General features: G+C 53.8%; 1 non-coding gene across 1 annotated transcript; it reads left to right on the top strand.

Annotated features, from left to right (window-relative positions):
* The first annotated feature begins 6332 nt into the window (after positions 1-6332).
* TRNAL-CAA (transfer RNA leucine (anticodon CAA)) lies at positions 6333-6414 on the top strand. The gene has a single exon. It is a non-coding gene; the product is annotated as a tRNA-Leu (tRNA).
* The last annotated feature ends 4261 nt before the right edge of the window (positions 6415-10675 follow it).

Here is a 10675-nt window from a genome sequence, read left to right as displayed (position 1 = left end):
GAGGCTATGGGGCTTGGGGGGAGGGCGGTTGGTTACATGGGGGCTGCAGTGGCAGTCTGTGTCTTTCCTGCGCCTCAACCATACGCCGGAGCATCTCAGTTTGATCGCCAGTCGCCTCAGCATTGCATCCTGCCTCCTCCCATCATGCTGCTGCCACCTCTCCTCTTGAGCCCGCCAGCTCTCCTGTAGTTCCCGGCACCTGTCCTCTCGCGCGTCCCTCCTGTCCTCGCGTTCATTCTGTGCTTTCTGGGCTCTGCCACTGTCTGCCTCCATGCATTGGGCTGGGCTCTTTCAGGCTGGGTGGACGGCACAAGCTCAGAGAACGGTTCATCGCAAGTGTGTTTTTTTCCCCTTCTTATCTGTGCCAGCCCCTAAGACGGAGATGCGAGTGGCAGCCTTGAAATATTTGCAGCTGCCGGAGGGAAAAAAGGGAGAGTAAAACTGAAAGAGACACACTGGCCATTTCAAAGGAGGGGCTGATGTTTTCGGGTTAATGCGCAGCACAAACCCAACTAACCGCCCCCGCCAACACACGCCCCCCCCTCCAATTCTCTGGGATGATCGCTTCTCCCCTCCCACCACCGCGTGGCTAACAGGCAAGATGATTTCTTTTCAGCCACAGGGAAACAGTCCAGCAGGAACAGCCACCTCTGAATGTCCCCTTAATAAAATTCCCCGATTTCTCCAGGGCGATCAACAGTTCCTGGCTGTCAGGGAGAACGGTTTCTCCACTTGCCTGGTGTGTGCTATCTTCAACCTCCCCCTCCTCATCATCTTCCTCGTCCCCCAAATCCTCATCCCTGTGTCGTGAGATGCCCTTGCAGGAGTCCACGTACAGGGGTGGGGTAGTTGCAGGGGCACCCCGAGAACTGCATGCAGCTCAAAATAGAAGCGGCATGTCTGGGGCTCTGACCCCGAGCGGACGTTTGCCTCTTGGGTTTTTTGGTAGGCTTGCCTGAGCTCCTTAAGTTTCACATGGCACTGCTGCGGGTCCCTGTGAGAGCCTCTGTCCTTGGAGATTTTTTCAAATATTTTGGCATTCTGTCTTTTGGAACGAAGTTCTGATAGCACGGATTCGTCTCCCCGTACAGCAATCAGATCCAGTGCCTCCCATTCGGGCCATGCTGGAGCTCTTTTGCGATTGTGGGACTCCATGGTCACCTCTGCTGATGGGATCTGCACGGTCACCTGTGCGGATCAGCCTGCCCCGCTGGCCAAACAGGAAATGAAATTCAAAAGTTCGCGGGGCTTTTGCTGTCTACCTGGCCAGTGCATCCGAGCTGAGAGTGCTGTCCAGAGCAGTCACAATGGAGCACTGTGGGATAGCTCCCAGAGGCCAATACGGTCGAATTGCCTCCACACTAACCCAAATTCAACCCGGCGATGTCGATTTCAGCGCTAATCCCCTCGTCGGGGAGGAGTACAGAAATCGATTTTCAGAGCCCATTAAGTCGACAAAAATGGCTTCTTTGTGTGGACGGGTGCAGGGTTAAGTCGATCTAATGCTGCTAAATTCGACCTCAGCTCGTAGTGTAGACCAGGGCTAAGGGCTTGTCTCCACTTCAAACACCACTGTAGCACAGCTGTGTGCCTCCATGGAGACACCCCCGTGCCAACGGAACGCCATCGCCGGCTGCGGAGAGCTGGGGGACGGACGAATTCTCTCCTGGACCGAGCACTGTCTCCGGGTCGGGGCGCGGGGGGAGGAGGGACGTCTGTTGGCTCCGCTAGGCTGCGCAGGGGTCTGGATTTCACCCTTGAATGATGTCGTTCTGTCAACCTCATTTTCTAGGCCTAAGTAAGACACCTCCACCCCCAGCCTCTCTTTTCCCTTCCGTATCGCTTTTTCTTTCTCCTATCCCTCTCTTTCTGCTTCTGTTCAATCAACATTTGACTTAGCCGGCCAAGACTGCATGTTTTGCAACACTGCCGTAAGCCTGTGAGCAGAGCGACAGCTAAATGCCATGCCCCAAGCAGCCTGAGCTGAAACAAGTTTGCTCAGTCTCAGAGTGGCTGGAAGGCCTTGTGCAAGGCTTGTGTTTCTCTGGCAGTGAAGCTGCAAGAGAAGGTCAACACCAGAGCCAGAAGCTGCATCTTCTATCTTTGCTGTTCCTTTCTTTCCCCATTTGGGTGTGTGTTTGCCTTATCTTGCCACCTAGGAAATGGGATTGGACTTTTACAAGAAAGACCACAACAATGACAGCTCCAGCCCATCTCAGCTAACCTCTTCTATTTCCCCAGAAGGACAGCTCTTACCATCTTAAATACCATCTAAGAGACTGTCACATAAGGAAAATATTGCTCGGGCATGTAGGAATAAAATCAGGAGGGCCAAATCGCACCTGGAGCTGCAGCTAGCGAGAGATGTTAAGAGTAACAAGAAGGGTTTCTTCAGGTATGTTGGCAACAAGAAGAAAGCCAAGGAAAGTGTGGGCCCCTTACTGAATGAGGGAGGCAACCTAGTGAGAGAGGATGTGGAAAAAGCTAATGTACTCAATGCTTTTTCTGCCTCTGTCTTCACGAACAAGGTCAGCTCCCAGACTGCTGCGCTGGGCATCACAGCATGGGGAGTAGATGGCCAGCCCTCTGTGGAGACAGAGGTGGTTAGGGACTCTTTAGAAAAGCTGGACGTGCACAAGTCCATGGGCCGGACGGGTTGGATCCAAGAGTGCTAAAGGAATTGGCGGCTGTGATTGCAGAGCCATTGGCCATTATCTTTGAAAACTCGTGGCGAACGGGGGAAGTGCCAGATGACTGCAAAAAGTCTAATGTAGTGCCAATCTTTAAAAAAGGGAAGAAGGAGGATCCTGGGAACTATAGGCCAGTCAGCCTCACCTCAGTCCCCGGAAAAATCATGGAGCAGGTCCTCAAGGAATCAATCCTGAAGCACTTACATGAGAGGAAAGTGATCAGGAACAGTCAGCATGGATTCACCAAGGGAAGGTCATGCCTGACTAATCTCATCGCCTTCTATGATGAGATTACTGGTTCTGTGGATGAAGGGAAAGCAGTGGATGTATTGTTTCTTGACTTTAGGAAAGCTTTTGACACAGTCTCCCACAGTATTCTTGTCAGCAAGTTAAAGAAGTACGGGCTGGATGAATGCACTATAAGGTGGGTAGAAAGTTGGCTAGATTGTCGGGCTCAACGGGTAGTGATCAATGGCTCCATGTCTAGTTGGCAGCCGGTGTCAAGTGGAGTGCCCCAGAGGTCGGTCCTGGGGCTGGTTTTGTTCAATATCTTCATAAATGATCTGGAGGATGGTGTGGATTGCACTCTCAGCAAATTTGCGGATGATACTAAACTAGAAGGAGTGGTAGATACGCTGGAGGGTAGGGATAGGATACAGAGGGACCTAGACAAATTGGAGGATTGGGCCAAAAGAAATCTGATGAGGTTCAATAAGGATAAGTGAAGGCTCCTGCACTTAGGATGGAAGAACCTAATGCACCGCTACAGACTAGGGACCGAATGGCTAGGCAGCAGTTCTGCGGAAAAGGACCTAGGGGTGACAGTGGACGAGAAGCTGGATATGCGTCAGCAGTGTGCCCTTGTTGCCAAGAAGGCCAATGGCATTTTGGGATGTATAAGTAGGGGCACAGCGAGCAGATCGAGGGACGTGATCGTCCCCCTCTATTCGACATTGGTGAGGCCTCATCTGGAGTACTGTGTCCAGTTTTGGGCCCCACACTACAAGAAGGATGTGGATAAATTGGAGAGAGTCCAGCGAAGGGCAACAAAAATGATTAGGGGTCTGGAACACATGAGTTATGAGGAGAGGCTGAGGGAACTGGGGTTGTTTAGTCTGCAGAAGAGAAGAATGAGGGGGGATTTGATAGCTGTTTTTAACAACCTGAGAGGTGGTTCCAGAGAGGATGTTTCTAGACTATTCTCAGTGGTGGAAGAGGAAAGGACAAGGAATAGTGGTCTCAAGTTGCAGTGGGGGAGGTTTAGGTTGGATATTAGGAAAAACTTTTTCACTAGGAGGGTAGTGAAACACTGGAATGCGTTCCCTAGGAAGGTGGTAGAATCTCCTTCCTTAGAAGTTTTTAAGGTCAGGCTTGACAAAGCCCTGGCTGGGATGATTTAATTGGGGAATGGTCCTGCTTTGAGCAGGGGGTTGGACTAGATGACCTCCTGAGGTCCCTTCCAACCCTGATATTCTATGATTCTAACTTTCTTTCTAAAAACTCTCCCAGCTAAAGAGAAAGGGCACAAGGGATGCTGTAAAAAGAAAACTCTTATTGAATATTTTACATTTCTATTGCTTTAGCTCTTTCTCTTTTTTTCTCTGTATTTGAAGAAAACACTAACAAGGATTTTAGAGGGGTGTTTGCCTTGGGACTAAGCAGGCTGAAGTTTCTAAATACCAAACTGCAAGCCTTGTTTCACCTGTTTAATGTTGGACAGTGACAGGGTCACGTTAACACCTTTGTCTCTCTTTGAGCCCCTTGATTCTCTTTAAATTACCACCAAAGTTCCCACCCCCTGTGTGAGTGGCATGGGGGACTGAGCGTCTTTTCTCCTTTCTCCCCTCTAGGATGTCAGAAGCACCATAGACAGGTGCCTGGCTCCTTCCCCTTCACACCTCATTATTCTGGCCACAGGCTGAGACAAAACAACTATCCCAGGGCACAACTGCAAAGTGGGGAAGGTGACTCGTGGGGTCGGAATCTCCTTTGGTTTTATTACAAACCTGGGGTTCCTGCATTTCCTACAAAACTAAAGCGGTTTTCTTAATCGCGTCTCTGCTAAGGCTGCGTCTATACTCCCCCTTGTGTCGGTAGAACGTATGTGGCTCAGGGGTGTGAATAAGCCACCCCCCGAGTGACACAAGTTACACGGACCAAAGCGCCAGTGTGGACAGTGCTATGGTGCTGGGAGAGCTTCTCCTGCCAACATGGCTACAGCTGCTCGTTGAAGGTGGAGAGCTCCCTCCCGTCGGCTTCCAGCGGCTCCACTCGAGACTGCCACTGTAAACTCCCCAGTGCAGCCACAGCCTTAGGGCAGGGACGATGCCCCGGGACTCCGGGGACACAGTCCGGGCCTGTCACCTCCAGGGCACTGGGGTTCTCTTCTGCCCAGGGCAGGAGTGAGCAAACGTCTGTAGGACGTGATGACCGTTGAGAAACCGGTGAGGAATGAGCTGGTTTGAGGGAGTCCAGTTGCAGGTGGGCAGATGTCCACAGAACAAAGACCAGCAGGAACATTGGAATCTATTGGTCACTGAAGCATGGAGGCCGAATAGTGAATTGCCCACGGGGACTGAACTCCCGTCCTGTCCCCAGAGCTGGTCTCAGTCAATCAGGGCTGAAGCACATTGATGGGACACCTCGGGGAAGCTTGCCCAGCCATTGCTGGAGCTGTAGCTATTCTGTGGCTGGCTACACAGAGATTCATTCTCCAGGCCCCTCAATTCAGCATTTTGCAGTGGCAAGAAATTCATAGTAAAATACAAAAATAAAATAAATCATGATTATTTGGGGAAAAAACCTGTTTCTTTCTTGATGTGAAAAAGGAAAGTTCCAGCAGCTGGAGGACACGTCTCCTGACCTGGAAATCAGACCTGGTTATTGGTGCCAACAAACCAGTGATCTGAAGGAGACTGTGAGGAAAATCAAAGGTACCGAGAAGGGAGCTAGGTGGGGAAACTGAGGCACGCGTCTGGGACTTTCGAAAGTGACAGGTTCTGACCAATTAGTTGCAAGAGACGCGAACATAAAAATGAAACAAATCAGAGTGAACCAATAAACCATAATTTCTGACTTAGGGGAAGAGGCTGGGGTGGGGGGGCTGGTGGGTGGGAGAGTAGTTTTCCAAGGCAACAAAAATAGCAAACGGTTCATAATCTGTAGTCATTTGAATGTGATTCATTTTTCCACTGAGAAGTTTCTCTGAAGGAATGAGAAATCCAGGGTCCAGGTGAAGGGAGCCGTGTCCCATTCTCCCTGCTGACAGTCCAGTCATGGCTTAGTCCTGTTTATAAAGAGAGACAAGAGACAATAAAAACAGGGGAATCGAGCAAGACAGTCAGGACAGGGGAGGATAAAGCAGGGAGGGGCAGAGCTGGGCTCTAACTCCCTGCGTGACCTTGGCCAGGTCAGTGAACCTCTCCCTGTCTCCCTTTACAGTGGGGATAGCAACAATTACAGGCCCCACAGGAGGGGGTTGGTTTGATGTTTAACCACATGGCTAAGCAATGAGAACCCCAAATCCCCTTGTGCTTTGGGAGCCAGGATTCCTGTTTGAATTCTGTGTTTCTGAAGACTTCAGGCCTGGGCACTGTGATTATTTACCAGTTTCTTGGGCCTTAGGGGGTCACGTCACTCACAGCTGTGAGGGCCGAGCGGTTAAGGCGTTGGACTCAAAATCCGACCGGGTTTCCCTGCGCAGGTTCAAATCCTGCTCACTGTGTTTTAGCCACACTTGCTCACCAGGGCAATACATCTCCACCGACCCTGGGACGCTCTCCATACACTCCCCACCCCAGGTAAACCCTGTTCTGCTCCTTTCAGGGGGATGCCTGGGATGGTGCCTCACGCTGTTTCCCTGCGGTCTCAGCTCCCGAGGCCTCTGCCCCTCACCCAGTGCCTCCCGACTCAGCCCCACCCCTGGGTGCTGCTCCTCTCCTGAGAGTGGAAGGAGCTGAGCACGGGCAGCCCGTATAAGAGGCCAGGGGAGGCTGAGCCTCCCCCAAAAGGCCGTCCATGCGGGGGGGAAACGCTGGGGATGTGGGGGGGGTCTCCCCGCCGGAGGCCCGTGGCCCGTGGTCAACTTACGAGCGCTGGAAGCGAAGCTCCAGAGAAGTGGGGGCCCCGCCTGCACCCCGCTCCCCTCTGCCTCTTAGCCCGATGCCCTGCTCTTGCTCTGCCTCTTCCCATCCCCCCTCCGCCTCTTCCCCCAAAACCTGCACCCCACCCCCCCTCGGCCTTTTCCCCCGCGGCCCCGTCTTCTCGTGCCTCTTCCTGTCCTGTTTCACCTCCTTCCCCAAGGACCCCACTGCCCCCCGCTCACCGAAGACAGAGAAAAGGGACGGGTGCCTGGCCCCATGGCCCCCGGTAGCCCCACTTCGGGGAAAGGGGTGGAGAGGAGCAAGCAGGGGGTGAGTGGAGTCCTGGGGGAAGAGGCGGAGAGGAGCGAGGGGCAGGTAGGGGGACCTCGGGGGCCAGAGGAGTGAACAGTGGGGGGACGGGGCCTCGGGGGAAGAGGATGACCGGGGGCGGGGCCTCTGTGGCAGAGCCATGCTCTAGGCCCCGGTGGCCCCCCAACTTCTCGGGGTCATCTGAAACCCAGGATGAAGGTGACACAGGGCCTGGTTCCTGATTGGGCTAAGATTCCATAACACCGCTCCCTTCCTGGCAGTGTGAAGGGGCTGGACAGGGGCATAAAGCCCTCCAGACATGGCCGGAGACAGGGAAAGGGCCGTCAATGCGGAAGAGAATCAGGCCCAGAGTTAGACAAGGGGTGCAGAGAATATTCTGGAATCAGGTCATTGCACTTCACCCTTGCTCGAAATGCTTCCTGTATTTTCTCCATTTCACTCCCTGACTCTCGATCTCTGCCCCTTTCCCCGTTTCGTCCTCAGAATTAGCACGTTCAGCCAGTTAATCGCAGCAATCCCGCCATAAGACGGCAGCCTGAAATCTCAGCTCTCCCCTGCCCCACGCACGAGACCTGCTGCCAGCTGAACTGGAGAAAGAATGGGGAACGTCTCTGGCAGAGGGTGTGAAACAGACACCCGGAAAAGGTGAGTTTTCACAGGGATTTCCTCAAATTAGGAGAAACTTGGGGTGCCAGTTAGTGTCCAGAAAACCCTTCAGGGATCAAACAAACCAAGGCCCAGCCCACCCCGATCTGGGCTCCACGTGGGAGTGAGCAGGGGGCTGCTGAGACACACACAGACTGCTGGGCATGCACGGACTGTGGCTGGGGAGGGGGCTGCCAGACCTCCCTCGGGTGACCAGACAGCAAGTGTGAAAAGTCGGGACGGGGGTGGGAGGTAATCGGAGCCTATATAAGAAAAAGACCCAAAAATCGGGACTGTCCCTCTAAAATCAGGACACCTGGCCACTCTAGACCTCCCCCACAGACTGCCACTGAGTGAGTGGGGGGCAGTTGCACAGACCTGCAGTGACCACACGGATTGTGAGGTTTGCTCCCCTCCTGTCTCCAGTGGGGCTGAGGTTTCTCCCTGAGCCTGCTGAGCCCTGTGGCCCTTCCCAGCCATGCCCGTGGGAGCAGAAAACACCGAGAGACCAGGCCGGGGAGGTCATATGGTTTATTGGACCCGCTTCTGTTGGGGAGAGAGACCAGGGCCTGAGGATGAGCTCTGAGGAGCTCGAAGGCTTGACTCTCCCCAGCAGAAGTTGGAGAATGAAAGAGATCCCCTCCCCGCCTTGTTTCTCTAATCTCCTGGCACCAACCTTGCAAACAGAGAACTCTGAGGCAGTTCAGTGCTTCCGACCGAGCCCCAGGAGCCCGTATGTAACACGGACGTTGCATTCATTCAAACAGTGCCTAGCGCAGCTGGGGGACGGGCTTCAAGCTGCTGCCAGCCACAGCCCCTTCTGTGCCCCAAACCGGGGGCGACTGCGCCTACCGGCCAGACCCCTCTGTTCCAGAACGGAGGTGCCCTTTGGTCTCTCAGCCCGGCGCTCTCACACAACCACAGCAGCTCCAGTCACCAGGTCCCCTCTTGGCGCAGTGGGAGGGGGCAGCAGGACAGAGCAGGCAGGCCACCGAGGGGGAACTGTACTCCGGGAAGCCGTGACTCTGTCAAGGATTTAGGTGTCATACCGGGCAAGCCACTCAACATCCGCTCCTGGTGCGATACTGTGGGGAACAGGGCCAAAGCCATCAGTGATGACGGGGGGATTTTCTTGGTTTTTCAATGGTTTGCGTGCCTCAGTTTCCCTGGGTGCTGTTTGTTTAACGAGGTGGCACTGGTGGGAGAGGTAGTTTGTTGTTACAGAGGACCAGCGGTGATCTCTCCTGTCAGTTGGGCCCTCAGGCAAAGGCCTGGAGAACGGATACCCCAGCGACTGGTGAGCGGGAGGCCCAGCTTGGAAGTCACAGCCAGGTCGGGCCAGTAGTAGGACAATGGGCTGAGGAGAGAAGACCCGGTGACTGCTTCCAGCCAGGGGGAAAGAAAAGAGGGAGGAGAGGAGAGGCTGAGATAGAGGAGACCCAGGCAGCCTGTTCACCTGGGACAGAAGACAAAGGACACAGGCTTGTGGGAAGGTGATATCGGACGCTTAGCTGGAAGGAGGGAGCTTCTGGACTGGGGAGAGAAAACAGCCAGAGCCCACACGGGTGCAGGAGAGACCTAGATGGACTGTGCAGAGGAAGATTAGGCCTGAGGCCCTGAGAGTTTCCTGTGCTGTGTTCAGACGCTCAATAAACCCCTCTCTTTTACGCTGGCTGAGAGTCACGGCAGTCTCGAGATCGGGGTTGCTTTCTTCCCTCTGGGAGTAGAGGCCCCAGGGGTCCAGAGTGAGGGGACTCCCTGAGGGGGCCGACGGCAGACAGGCATGCTCAAGGCTCAGAGAAGAGGGGTTGCAGGAGGCGGAAGGGCCTACGGCTTAACCCTCGAGAGAGTGGATCTCCGAGAAGGGCTGTCACACGGAAGGGGGTTCCTCCCAAGGACTGTACGAGGCTGAGAGAGAGCACAAGTCCTGTGAGTCCGTGACGCCATCCATGGATAGATAAAGAGAGGATGGAAAGGGAGCTGATTCAGCAGTGGGGAGACTGACACTGGAATATTGCATCCCGTTCTGGTGTCCACATTTCAAAAATAACGTTAAAAAAAACTGGAGAGGGTGCAAAAAAGAGCCATATTTGAGGGATGGAGAAGACTTATAAGGAGGGATTGAAAGACTCAGTCTGTTTAGTTTTTAAAAAGATGGAGAGGTGAGCTGATGGCAGCCTGCAGTGCCTTCGCTGAGAGAAAACACCAAGTATTTAAAGGGCTCTTTAGTCTTGCAAAGAAAGGCAGAACAAGAACCAATGGCTGGAAGCAGAAATCAGAAAAATACCATTAGAACAAGGCAGAGATTTGTAAGAGGGAGGGCGACTCATCACTGGAACAAACTGGCAAGAGAAGTGATGGATTCTCCATCTCTTGATGTCTTCCAGTGAAGACTAGATGCCCTTCGGGAAAGTGCTTTCATCAAAAAGCAGCTCTTGTGACACACGGGAGGGCTGGGAGATGCAGGGCGTCATATTAGATGCTCCAATGGTCCCTTCTGGCCTTAAGTCGACTAATTTATGAAAAACTGGTGGTTTATTGTATAGCCGGCTCCATCCCCCGACTCACCAGTCATTGAGTGCGGAGATCCAGGGGCAACAACTCCAAGCTCCAAGAGGCTGGGCAGGGGCAGGACATCAGCTGGGAGGGGAGGGGTGGGGGGGCAGTGACATCACTTTTGCAGGACCTCAGCCCATTGGGCAAAGGTGGTGGGGAGGGGGTGACCTCACAGAGAGACCCTGACATCAGCGGGGCAGGGCCGAGGTGCAGGGCCAGGGCAGTCGCTGAGACCCCCCCGGCTTTGCTGCCGCACGTCTCCTTCTCCGGGTCTCCCCACGAGGACGGGGAGAGAATTAGGATTCACGTCGTAGCATGAGGAGGAGCCTCTGTGGAGTTTTCTCCTTTCCTACCCCTGGTTGTGCCAGAAAA

This window comes from Lepidochelys kempii, chromosome 11 (genome assembly GCF_965140265.1).
Source record: "Lepidochelys kempii isolate rLepKem1 chromosome 11, rLepKem1.hap2, whole genome shotgun sequence".
Classification (NCBI taxonomy): Eukaryota; Metazoa; Chordata; order Testudines; family Cheloniidae; genus Lepidochelys; species Lepidochelys kempii.
The sequence above is the reverse complement of the archived record's forward strand: the minus strand, read 5'-3'. Positions and strand labels throughout refer to the sequence as shown.